A 12,500-nucleotide genomic window follows, 5' to 3' on the forward strand; every position below is an offset into this window, starting at 1 on the left:
AGGTTGCCAAGTTACTCCAAATTAAACAGTTAAGTATGCCACCCTCAAACTGATGGTCCAGTAGAGAGGTGTAATCACACCCTCATACAAATGCTATGCATGGTGGTCAGCAAGGATGGACGAAACTGGGATCAGTTGATTCCCCTTGTGTTGTTTGCTTATTGGGAGGTTCCACAACAGTAACAAGAGCTGGAAGCAGACCTCTCATTTATCACAGAAGTGATAGATGAACGACTAGCAAATGTCATTATTGCCTACTTTAAGCCAAACATGCAGAAGTGGAACTTGAGATCAGACACATGCTGGATCTTGGGTGTGATCGAGGATTGTTTTAGTCCCTGGTCCAGTCTAGTTGGTACTTTTGCAATGACTTCCGTTGGTTGAATCAAAAGTCCTGATTTGATGCCTACTCAATGCCCCACATGAAAGAACTCCTTGAGGGGCTTGGGAAGGCGCAATATCTGACCACACTAGACATGACAAAAGCATTTAATGGAATCCAAAATGGAAAAAACTACGTTTTTTGTGGACATTGGCAGTACAAGGTGCTTCCATTCAGTTTACATGGTGCACCAGGAACCTTCCAGCATTTGGTGGATAGAATGCTACATCCCAACCAAGCCTATAGTGCAGCCTACTTATTATCACTAATAGACATAACAAAGAAACAAGTCTAAAATACCATGGTTTGGAATATGAAAGCAGAGGTTGTATTCTGTGACATAAAACAGACTCTTAAGTTAGCACCGGTGCAAATAATTCCTGACTTCTCTTTTCCTTTCACCTTACAGACCGACACTTTGGACAAATGTCTGGGTGCCGTGTTCAGCCAAAACATCAATGGTGCTGAACACCCTAAAATGTACTTGAGCTGGAAACTACTGGAACAGGAAATCAGGTATGGGACAGTGGAAAGGGAGGCCCTCCCAATCAAATGGGCTTTTAACCAGCTGAGGTACTACCCCCTGGGATGTGAGTTCACTGAAAAAAGAGTACTGATGTTGAAAACAAACATAAAACATTAACCTTCAAAGGAAAAACAACACCATTTACAGTAACCTAAAGACTATTACAAAAGCATTTAGGAAAATGCATAAAAAACAGGGGAGTATTATATCTTGTAGAAGAGTAAATAAAAGGAGGGCAGTCAAGTCTGTGTATGGGCGTGGAAATTCCCCTCAGTTGATTCTACACACTTGGAAATCAGCAAAAGAGCACACAGTCCAGCAAAAATATTTTACATCATCCATACAGTGTAAGGTACCAATATGATTTTTATACCATTCTCTGAGTCTACACCAGTGACTCTCAACCCTTCTGGTGTAAGGATACACATTTTATCAATTTTACTCACATAATGGCACAAATTAAAAAATAACAGTAAATACATAATCTGCATTTAAATACAGTGTACATAACAGATTGAATACACATGGTACTCATCTTAAAATTATATGACACATGGGAGTTTAATACTGAAACAAATTTAGTGTTCAGTTGTCTTTTTAATAGCTAATCTGTGTTTATCTGATTTTCAGAAGTTTGACAAAATCAGGGTTAAGTAAACAAAATGCAGAGTAAAATGTTTTAGTTTGCTAGGACTGACTAGTCTAGAATTTTGCTGTACATATCTACTGCATATGGCAAGACAAGCTGTTTTGCAATTGTGAGTGCTTTCTTATATTTGGCAATTGAATATAAAATGAAATGTTGGCCTGTGTGCATGCTGGCTTGTTGTACAAACATGCTAAAATGTTTTTTGTGAAGAGTCAAGATTTTAATTATTCATTTTAAAAAGTCAAACAATTTATTTCTTTAAGTAACATTTTATTTTCAAATGTCTTTGTTGCTTAAAGATTTATGAATTTGTTTGGTACTATCGCACCACAGATAACCACAGAAAATGTTGCTCACCATGCCTCAGAAAATATGGGTTGTATGTTCTTAAAACATTTCTATTTGGTTTAAGTTTCTGGGATGAATGTTGTGAGTCTAATACAAGGCATTTGAGGAACTTGTCCCTGCTCACTGGCAGCATCCCTTAAGAAGCAATGGCATTTTTCCTTTAAACTAAAGTTGATGAAGCATTTAGTGTGTTCAGCAACCCACAATCGGGGTAAAACCCACTGGTTGAGAAACTCTACTTTACAACCTACCAAACCTGTCTATTTTTGATTCACTTGCTGTACTTTGAGAGAGCTTTCTTTAAATGATCAAGTCAAGCAAGATACTGTGCAACATAAAGTTAACATTCTTACCAAATTCAGCCCTGAGTGCATCATATTCTGAAAGATAACAATTTAAATCTCTGGTTACACATTAAGCACCAAAATAATTAAGATGGAAAACAAATTAAATGCATTTTCTGATTTTTAGCACATTCTGAAAGATTATTAGAATAAAATGAAATAAATAAATAAAATACACACATACATAGAAAATAAAGTCATTCCTGAAACAACTGTTACTAAAGTGTACTGTATATACAGTATTTTCAGATATTTTCCTTAGGTTTTAATGACGCTTGTTATTATTCCCATCCTTTTTACTATTTAAAGTTGTTTCTTTTTAAACTCAACCTTTGCTCCAATTGAAAAAAATTGTACAAATGTTTTTACAAACCTTTCTGAAGGATCTCATACATCTACACTGAGCTCTGAGCACATGCCATAAACTGTTTTTTGTGTGTCTCCCCACTCTTGTAATACTGTCCAGTGTGACATAATAATACTTTTTAAGAACCTGTGTGATGCTTGTGTTTAGCAGTTCCAAATGTGCCAAGACATATTCCGTTACCAAACATGTGTTGAATTAAACTGATTTTTATTCTAACTTGATACCATTAAATCACATTAAATAACTTTAATTATTAGAGCATCTTATTTTCTGGAAAAGACGCAATAATCCTCACTTGACTTGGGCAAGGTTAATACTTTAAGTGTACCTTGTTGAGGATCCTCTTTTCCCTGAGGCTGCACTAATTGATTTAGAAAGATACCTTGCAAAAGATACTCCTGTTTGTGTCATCAAAAGGCAATGACACACAATGTTTTTCTTTCCATTTTGCCTGAGAATAAACTGAGGTAGCATGGACACCTGCCTTTCATCTGGTATTGCTGAACTCCACTAAAGTCCACAAAAACCTTAAACTACACACAGGGTTAAGAAAACTTATATAATACACTGTTCTTATTTTTTTAATGCCACTGCTGAAAGAATATTACCTGTAAATGTTCACACAGAGAGTATAATAGACTACTGAGCATAATGTTGAGACTTACAGTGAAATCAAACAAAGTACATTTCCAAAGCAGGCGATTCTTGGTGTATTTTTAGGCCTTAGGAGTAATTATATCCCAGTTGCAGACAACTGTATTTTCTTCTCATGTGTTCTTGCAAATGACTTTGATTTACATTATTTAATAATACAAAAATGCTAAAAAAAATTTTTTTAAATCATTTATTGTGCTCTTCACATTTAGCTTCTATTTTTTGGGATTTTGTTAAAAGTGAATGTTTCATCCATCCGTCCATTATCCAACCCGCTATATCCTAACTATAGGGTCACAGGGGTCTGTTGGAGCCAATCTCAGCCGGCGCCAGCCGACCACAGGGCGTGAATATTTCATATACTATGAATTTAAATGTGAATACATACCTTCTTTCCATTTCTTATTGCCATCACGCTTGACTAAATTATCTGTAATAAAGTAAAATGAAGGAAAGGAATGTTAATGTAAAATTTTTTAAGACTGTTTTTCTTTTTTATAAATGTGATAGCCATTTGGGACATACAGGTTTAAGGATGGTGACCTTGAAGAGAGCTCACACATGCACACACTCTTCCATTATGTACTTGCCTAAGGTTCAAGATTTTTATTTAATCATGTTTAAAGAAGAAAACGTGAAACTTGTCTTTCTAGTTGCATCTAATAACAGACACTAATGAATAAACACAAACAAACAGAGACAAGACAGGTTAGAAACTGTAATATTTTTAATCATTTGAAAAAGAGATTCTTTGCTAACCAGTTCTAGCTGTGTGATAGTGCGTTTTTACCTAACATGGTTACATGATACCAGTGTTATTCCTGTTAATGAAAACTAAAACAAAAATATTTTAATGAAAAAAATCATCATTTCCCTGAATTAAAACTAGAACTTGTCACAGATAGTAAAATTGTATGTATTAAGTTGACAGGTAAAGCATGAATTACATCAGTTTCGAACCCTATAAAGAAAAACTCTGTTTTTACACTTGTCCACATTTCTGATGAGTAATGCAAAACTAAAAAAAAGTAACAAAAACTAAAAGTTGGTAACTGAAAAAGTAAAACTAAAAGAAAAAGAACAAAAAATAAATAAATATAAAACCTAAATCACAAAATTAAAAGCTAAATAAAAACTAAAAGTAAAGCATATCTTAAAACTAGAAAATCACTCTTAACATAATACAGGGAAAGGGAGACCCTCACAATCAAATGAGCTTTTAACCAGCTGAGGTACTAACTCACTGGGATGCGAATTCACTGAAAACAAACATAAGACATTAACCTTCAAAGGAAAAACACCCTCACTTACAGTAATCTAAAGCCTAATACAAAAGCATTTAAGATAATGCATAAAAAATAGGATAATATTATATCCTATAGAAGAGTAAATAAAAGGAGAGCAGTCAAGTTTGTGTATGGGTGTGGAAATCCCCTTAGTTGATTCCACAGACTTGCAAATCAAAAAAAGAATACACAGTCCAGCAAAACATTTAACATCATCCATATAGTGTAAGGTCCCAATATGATTTTTATACCATTCTCTGAGTCCATTTAGAAACCAAGTGCCCAAACTGCAATCCAAAACCCACTTATTTATCGCAAAGTGCCAACGTGGCAATTTAACCTGAATACCACCTAAAACTGAACACCAGCATAACCAAGGAGCTGGTGGTGGATTTTAGGAGGCCCAGGCCCCTCATGGACCCCGTGATCATCAGAGGTGAGTGTGTGCAGAGGGTACAGACCTATAAATACCTGGGAGTGGAGCTGGATGGTAAATTGGACTGGACTGCCAATACTGATGCTCTGTCTGTCTGTCTACTTACTGAGCTTTTAGTTTAGAAAAGCAACTCATACATTAACATCTTTTGTCTTAAAAGAAAAACATAACAACGGAGCTTTCAATGATATGAACAACTTTTTGTTGAAAGGTAAAAGTTTGCATTCGGTATGCTTTTGAACAATTAATGTGCTTTTTGCTGTTGTATGCATGCTGATAATTTGTCTAACCTTGGCTCATACTTTGTAAGTTTGAGAGCAACACATGCAGCACTCAGGTCGTCTGATTGTCTGTTTCTGGTGTCAGATTTGATTTAATTCAAAGTTGAAAACAGCTGCACAAGCATAAGATGTTCCAAACAAAGTAAGGAAAGCAATCTCAAGTGCCTTCATTGACTTAAGATTATTTGGCAGAGAATTCCACACTTTAAGGATTTCATTTTCATAACTAACTGTGCTGTCCTTTGTCATCCCTTCGATCCTCTCAAGTGTTTCACGCAGGTCTTCCCTATTAAGCTCCGCCCCAAAGCTTCCATTATATATTACGAGGTCATGGATCAGGTGTGGCGATTAGCAACTCCCGGCAATAATTACAGATGCGGACGACTCCTCACCTGTGCGCTTAAGCGAGGACTGCCCGCATCACAAAGCAGAAACCGCTCTGGCCACTCTACCATAACCCTCTTTAAGCAGCGAGTGCAATTATCTGTTAAAAATATCCTTTTCAATTTTGAACTGTGGACCCGCTATACCACATCCCTCTAACCCCACCACGGGAATCACAGACTCAAAAGGCTGCAGTCCGTGCTGCACCCTCAAGCAGCATGTGTGCCGCCCGCCTTACCCCAGACAGGAGAGGGAGGACACGCCCCATTGGGCTGCTGGGCAGAGGGGCGGGTGATGTGAGAAAAGTCCTCCGGCGCATGAAGAGGGGAGCGGTGAGGGAGCAGCCTAGCCCCGCATTCCTCTGGCTTTATAGTAACGAACTCTGTGCTCGGGCGACGCGCTGTGCCCACTGAGAGGGCTCTGAGTGCCCCTTTGGCACGCGTGCCATAGGTTCGCCACCACTGACCTAGTGCATAACTTTATTATTATTATTATAATACAATTTAATGAAAACTCAATTGTTTACAAGTGTCGTTCTCTAGGCTCTAATCCAACATTCTGTAATTTAACATGATACTGTACTTAGAATCTCTTCTTTCTAACTTTTTGTTCTGCAAATTTAGAAATTGCATCATCAAAATCGATACCTTCAGCTATACTATTTTCAGTTGACAAAATGGCTAATCTAGAGAGTCGTGCTTGGTTTATAGTGGATCTGAAGTAATTATTAATTAGTTTGAGTTTCGAACTTGTTTACTTTATGGTTGGTTCTAGAGTGGACAATACCTACCCACCCCACTGTCTAAAACATTTCGCGCCGACAATATTATTATGATGTTCTGGTTAAAAATATCATCTTGTTGCACAGAATGACTTGGGGCGATGATATATTTGTGGTAGGGATGAGACAATGAGTCACAGGACCAGTTGTTTGCTTACTTGAGAACCAGCACAATTCAAAAGAAATGAGACAGAACACCCCTCCCCCCATGCACCACACAATAATACTAGGGAATCCAATCCTGGGATTCCCAGACATTTCATTCCCGGGAATGAAACCGCTGTAATTCCCCGGAACGGCCAAGTTCGCATATATAGCGTGTAAAAATCGATCAAGAAATGACAGAGTTATACTTGAAAACTGAAGATTTCATTGACGTCTGTCAGACAACAGCTTTGAACAGCAACTTGAAATTGCAATGCGTCAGTCTGTTGCATCCGCATTATCTGTGCCAAGAAACTTGCCATCACAGAATGATGACATGAAACTGGATGCATCAGTAACAGCTGAAATGGCGGTGTTTCACAGCAATGGCAAGCGCGGGCGTTGAATAAGTGTATCTGTATCCGATGACTGTGCTGCCTACTTCAGTGGAGGCAAAGCGTGCTTTCTCAGCAGCTGGCATACTCTGCACGAAGTACGCTCTCGCATGGACGACCACACACTGGACAAATTATGCTTGCTACGCTCTTATTACCGTAAGTAACTAGATCAGGGGTGCCCACAGTTTTTGGCTTGCGAGCTACTTTTAAAATAACCAGGTCGAAATGATCTACCTACATTAAAAAGTATATATATTCGCCTTTAGTGCTGACATCCGAGGTTCGATTCGAGAGGGATGGAGTGAGTGTGTATGCCTGATGAGACCTGAATTAGGGCGAAACACGTGTCACGTACTCTTTGCATTATTTGACAGTAAAACTATTTCAACCGTATACAGTGGAACCTCGGTTCACGACCATAATTTGTTCCAGAACTTTGGTCGTAAACCGAGTTGGTAGTGAACCAAGCAGTTTCCCCCATAGGATTGTATGTAAATACAATTAATCCATTCCAGACAGTACAAACTGTATGTAAATATGTAAATATATGTAAAGATTAAGCACAAATATAGTTAATTACACCATAGAATGCACAGTGTAATAGTAAACTAATGTAAAACATTGAATAACACTGACACAAAACACCCAGGCTCCCTGCTCAGCTATAGGAGCTGGCTGCCAGCTCTCTCCCTCCCTCCCTCAGCTACAGGAGCAGGCTGGCTGACGCTCTCTCTCTGTGCGCGTGCACACACACACACACACACACACACACACACACACACACACACACACACACACACACACACACACACACACACACACACACACCCTATCCTCTCCCCATCCCTTCCCTTCCCTGTCAGCTGCCCCCTCTCTCTCTGCGCTTGCTCGCTCACGCTCTCTAATCTCTCTGTAGCACGTGCAGCATTTTTTTTAAAATGAGTTTTAAGCACAGCAGAAAAAAATGAACATTAAAACAAATCCGAAGTGCAGTGCATGCAAAAACCAACTCGCAAGTAACCAGAAAAGAAAGATTGCAGGAGATCACGCTATTAAACTTAAAGCCTAATCGCTGTAAACACTGTTTTTAAAATGAGTTTTAAGCACAGCGGAAAAAAGGAACATTTGAAAAAAGATAAAAGTAACATTGCAACAAATCGCTATGAACTGAAAAATTAACTTTTGAAAATCCGTAATACAAAAACCACCAAGAAAACTAACCTTTCATGAGTCGAGTTCTGGCATGAAGTGTTTTCCTTTAGGTGTTTTCTCTCTTGTGATTTCTTGGGTTTCTGGTGCTTTTAGCTGGTAGGAGTGAAAGCCTCATGCAGCCATTCCAAAAACAAACTCCTTGTGACCCAATCCTTCGTGTTTGCCCACATTACTGGCAGTCTGGCTTTGTTTACATTGTGCTGCTTGAAAGCACGAGGGTTCTCAGATTGGTAAATGAGTAAACTGGTAAACATTTTTTCCACCTTTTGTAATTTCTTTCTTTACTTCAATTTCAATTTTCTTCAAAACTTTCTTCTGACCACTCTCCACTTGCTTAGAAGCCATAGTTAACTGCAAAAGCACACGAAATACAGTAGAGCACAAAGAGAGTGCACGCCTTATTGAAAACAATGAACGAGGAGCGGCTTTGCTTAGATGAAAAAGCATGACAGCTCTCTTTCTCTCTTAGGCTGCCTGTGGGGGAGGGGATGGTTTCGCTTGCACTACAGCCTACAGATAGGCAGGCAAACACGCAGCAATCTCCTCCTCCCCTTCCCAGCAGGCATGTGCTCGCTCTTTCTCTCTCTCTTAGCTCAGCTTGCAGGCAGGCAAGGGAACCTGGCTTGTTCAGTATACCGAGTGTGTGGTTGTGAACCGAGACAAAAGTTTGGCGATCTTTTTGGTCGTGAACCGAGTTGTACGTGAACCGGGACGTTTGTGAACCGAGGTTCCACTGTGTATATATATATATATATATATATATATATACTAATAAAAGGCAAAGCCCTCACTCACTCACTCACTGACTCACTCACTCACTGACTCATCACTAATTCTCCAACTTCCCGTTTGGGTGGAAGGCTGAAATTTGGCAGGTTCATTCATTACAGCTTCCTTACAAAAGTTGGGCAGGTTTTATATCGAAATTCTACGCGTAATGGTCATAACTGGAAGCAGTTTTTCTCCATTTACTGTAATGGAGATGAGCTTGAACGCCGTGAGGGCGGAGTTTCGTGTGACATCATCACGCCTCCCACGTAATCACGCAGTACATAGAAAACCAGGAAGACCTCAAAAAGCGCTGAAGAAAACATGCATTATATAATTGAGAAGGCACAGAAACAATAAGAAGCGAGCGAGTGACATATACAACCATATTCGTGAGTTCTGCTACTTGAAACAAAGCACGATGTAAACCTACACTTTAAATTAAGTCCATAGACAGGCTGCGCTGGCGTTTGTAATTTAGTGCCTGCCCATATAAGGCCGTCCGTCAGCGGCAATCCAATAGCAAACTGCCACGGGTAAATATTCACGGGTGAAGGACTGTGCTTATGGAGAGGAAGATGAGATGGTCAGGGTGGTGTTTGACACAAACTCAGCGAAACTTCGAGAGAAAGTTTTAAGTGCCAGGACTAAGGTAACATTAAATACAGCTATGGACATAGCACGAGATGGCACCAGCACAGCTGGGAACCTTCGATGCATGTACACCGAGTGGCTCACGTGAACTGACGCAGTGCACAGATAAAAGCAACAGTTCCAAAGAGCTGAACAAAACCGAATTACACAATTGAAAAGGCAGCAAAAATATGAAGCGCCTGATAAGCATATTCATAAATCCAGCTACTGCGGAAACAAAGCACACGGTTGAAAAAGTCAATGTCCCACTAAAGGAAGACAGTGTAAAAAACCCGTGCATGCAGTGTGTCAGGTCTCAGATAAAGAAGAAGACGAGCTGTTTATTGATGCAGTAAGAAACGAATCGATGAATGAAACCTGTCATCTTTACAACGATTGACAAACACGGAATGTATATTGGCAGTCATGTTACTTTATTTTTAAAATGTTCCCTTTTCTTTTCTAGCTTTTTAACACACTACTTCTCCGCTGCTGGGTATATATATATGTATGTATATATATATCCCGATCTACATACTCGAATAATGGATACTTTATTCGCCATCAATGATTGTTTTGGTAAAGCCATACTCAGTGTATTCATTAGATGAACGGTAAAAAAGTAAGAGCGAAGGGAGGATGACTTATTGAGGCATGCAGGCTGTAGTGCGCGTCAACTCTATCTGAATTGCGCGATCACATTTGAAAAAATATATCTTTTCAAGTTCTATTTAGTCCATATGTGTCAAACTCAAGGGCGATCATTTTATATACTGTATTATGGTTATTAATGGCCCGGTATATGAAGCGCTGGTAACACAATAAACTACAGATCCCATAATGCAGCGCTTCAGCTGCCTTGCCGAACACTTACGCGTTAATCAAGTCTACCTTATGATGCTGCAAGTTATTGCGGCTAGAGTTATTGCGCACTGAGTTTGCACGGCGCTTTGGTGACTTTGAAGAACAAAAAAAGTCCGTCTACATGCGGCTCGAACCTTGTGCATGTTTGGTAGCACATATCTGTGTGAGAAGCTCTTCTCAGTGATAAAGACTAACAAAACAGCACACAGGAGTCGCCTCACTGATGAGCACCTGCAATCCATCCTGAGAATCTCCACAACACAGAACCTCACAGCAAACAGAAACGAACTTGTGGCCAAAAAGATGCCAGGCGCCCAGCTCTAAAATGACATATGAGCAAAGACAACTGAATGATTTGATTTGTTATTGCACGTAAGAGCGGAGTCAACCGTTTTAACAAACAGCGTATTGCACTGATACTGAAATAGCTGTGTGTGTATATATGTAGATATGTATGTATATGTATATATATGTTTATATATGTATGTGTGTATGTATATATATATATGTGTGTGTGTATATATGTGTGTGTATATATGTAGATATATATATGTATGTATATATGTGTATATGTATAGATATGTATATATATATATGTTTATGTGTGTGTGTGTGTGTAAATATATATATATATATATATATATATATATATATATATATGACAACAACACTCATCACTCACAACAGTGACAAAACAATTACATTGACAATCAGGTTACGTTATTTTCAAAATGTTTCCTTTTCTTTTCATTGCTTCTTTAACACACTACTACTCCGCTGCAGCTGGTATTTTTTAGTATATATATATATATATATACAAAGTATATATATATATACACAGTGGGATGCAAAAGTTTGGGCAACCTTGTTAATAGTCATTATTTTCCTGTATAAATAGTTGGTTGTTACAATAAAAATGTCAGTTAAATATATCATATAGGAGAAACACACAGTGATATTTGAGAAGTGAAATGAAGTTTATTGGATTTACAGAAAGTGTGCAATAATTGTTCAAACAAAATCAGGCAGGTGCATCAATTTGGGCACCGTTGTCATTTTATTGATTCCAAAACTTTTAGAACTAATTATTGAACTCAAATTGGCCTGGTAAGCTCAGTGACCCCTGACCTACATACACAGGTGAATCCTATAATGAGAAAGAGTATTTAAGGAGGTCAATTGTAAGTTTCCTCCTCCTTTAATTTTCTCTGAAGAGTAGCAACATGAGGGTCACAAAACAACTCTCGAATGACCTGAAGACAAAGATTGTTCACCATCATGGTTTAAGGGAAGGATACAGAAAGCTGTCCCAGAGATTTAAGCTTTCTGTTTCCACAGTTAGGAACATATTGAGGAAATGGAAGACCACAGGCTCAGTTCAAGTTAAGGCTCAAGTGGCAGACCAAGAAAGATTTCGGATAGACAGAAGCGACGAATGGTGAGAACAGTCAGAGTCAACCCACAGACCAGCACCAAAGACCTACAACATCATCTTGCAGCAGATGGAGTCACTGTGCATCGTTCAACCATTTGGCGACTTTACACAAGGAGATGCTGTATGCGAGAGTGATGCAGAGGAAGCCTTTTTCCCCACAGCACAAACAGAGCCGCTTGAGGTATGCTCAAGCACATTTGGACAAGCCAGCTTCATTTTGGAATAAGGTGCTGTGGACTGATGAAACTAAAATGGAGTTATTTAGGACAGCATTTTTTCACTTAAGAAACATAAGTAAAGTTAGACCTCTTATATCACTGAAAAATGCTGAGAAATTAGTTTGCGCGTTTGTTTTCAGTTGACTAGATTACTGTAACACATTCCTTTCAGGACTACCCAAAAAAGACATAAATCGTTTGCAACTAGTGCAGAATGCAGCTGTTAGAATCCTAACTAGGAAAAGAAAATCCAAACACATTTCTCCAGTTTTAATGTCACTACACTGGTTACCTGTGTCATTCAGGATTGACTTTAAAATTCTGCTTATGGTTTATAAAGCCTTAAATAATCTCCCCCATCGTATATAACGGAATGTCTGACACCTTATA

The 12,500-nt window shown here is 38.6% G+C and overlaps 1 long non-coding RNA gene across 1 annotated transcript in view; it reads right to left on the reverse strand.

Annotated features, from left to right (window-relative positions):
* Window positions 1–2,253: 2,253 nt before the first annotated feature.
* LOC120524788 overlaps window positions 2,254–12,500 on the reverse strand; it is a 21,050-nt gene continuing 10,803 nt past the window's right edge. The window contains exons 3-4 of the long non-coding RNA XR_005632851.1: window positions 3,659–3,700; window positions 2,254–2,285 (exon numbers count right to left, since the gene is read on the reverse strand). This is a non-coding gene — a long non-coding RNA (uncharacterized LOC120524788). The remainder of the gene's footprint in view (window positions 2,286–3,658; window positions 3,701–12,500) is intronic.

The sequence above is a fragment of the Polypterus senegalus genome, chromosome 1, assembly GCF_016835505.1.
Source record: "Polypterus senegalus isolate Bchr_013 chromosome 1, ASM1683550v1, whole genome shotgun sequence".
Classification (NCBI taxonomy): Eukaryota; Metazoa; Chordata; class Cladistia; order Polypteriformes; family Polypteridae; genus Polypterus; species Polypterus senegalus.